The following is a 1,260-nucleotide window of genomic DNA, read 5'->3' as shown; positions in this document are numbered from 1 at the left end:
ATAGGTCAAGTAAGAATAATTTATATCACATCATTGTAGTAAACAAGCTGGTTGGGCTGGGGTTGGGTTGTTCGGAGGAAGAGACCAAACATCGAGATCATCGGTCTCATCGGATTAAGGAAGGATGGGGAAGGAAGTCGGCCGTGCCCTTTCAGAGGAATCATCCCGGCATTTGCCTGAAGCGATTCAGGGAAATCACGGAAAACCTAAATCAGGATGGCCGGACGCGGGATTGAACCGTCGTCCTCCCGAATGGGAGTCCAGTATGAAACAATCTGGTCATGTCAGGGAAGTCTCCTTGTATAAAACGTAGATAATATATTTCATGTAACAATAACACGAAGTGTTTGCACTGAAAATTTTGTAATATATGACCAGGCAAATTATAAGTAGCACTCCGTCTTCAGGCCACAGGTGGCCCACCGGGACCATCCGACCGCCGTGTCATCCTCAGCTGAGGATGCGGATAGGAAGGGCGTGTGGTCAGCACACCGCTCTCCCGGTCGTTATGACGGTTTTCTTTGACTGGAGCCGCTACTATTCGGTCGAGTAGCTCCTCAATTGGCATCACGAGGCTGAGTGCACCCCGAAAAATGGCAACAACGCATGGCGGCCGGATGGTCACCCACCCAAGTGCCGGCCATGCCCGACAGTGCTTAACTTCGGTGATCTGACGGGAACCGGTGTACCCACTGCGGCAAGGCCGTTGCCAAATTATAAGTAGGCGAGCAAGTATATTGACACAGTATATGATTGCAAGGAGATATTGGAAGTAAAGAAGAATACTGAGTGGCCCAATATTTATTCAAGCTGCTAGATATTCAAGAAGAACCTGTTACTAATAATAGATCTCATAATAACCATTACTTCGCACCACAAGCAACGCATCACTAAATAAGTCTGACTCAGTACTTTTGTAGCTGTGTAATAGGCATACCAGCGTCTTCCTAACAATTTGGAGCATTATAACGCTGTCAGTCAGGACAAACTTGTCCTGAGTCTTTAGCCATTAGCAGCGTTCTATCGTTCTATCCTATTACCACAAATTCCGAGAAAGTCACAACTGAAACAAACTGTCAAACGATATCAAAACCTAGTTGAATTTACGACTGATAATCAAGTAGTTATTGTGTCCAAAAGTAGTAACTATAGTGTTTCGGACAGTATTGCACTACTAATGGTGATGATCAACTTAAATTAAAAATGATTTAATTGAATTCATTTTCTATGACAAAAGCGTGTTGCATTTCTTGTAGTCAA

At 44.3% G+C, this 1,260-nt stretch overlaps 1 pseudogene; it reads right to left on the bottom strand.

Annotated features, from left to right (window-relative positions):
* Window positions 1-594: 594 nt before the first annotated feature.
* LOC124560721 lies at window positions 595-711 on the bottom strand (annotated as a pseudogene).
* Window positions 712-1,260: the final 549 nt, after the last annotated feature.

The sequence above is a fragment of the Schistocerca americana genome, chromosome 1, assembly GCF_021461395.2.
Source record: "Schistocerca americana isolate TAMUIC-IGC-003095 chromosome 1, iqSchAmer2.1, whole genome shotgun sequence".
NCBI lineage: Eukaryota > Metazoa > Arthropoda > Insecta > Orthoptera > Acrididae > Schistocerca > Schistocerca americana.
Note: the sequence above shows the minus strand (reverse complement) of the source record. Positions and strands in the feature narration are given on the sequence as shown.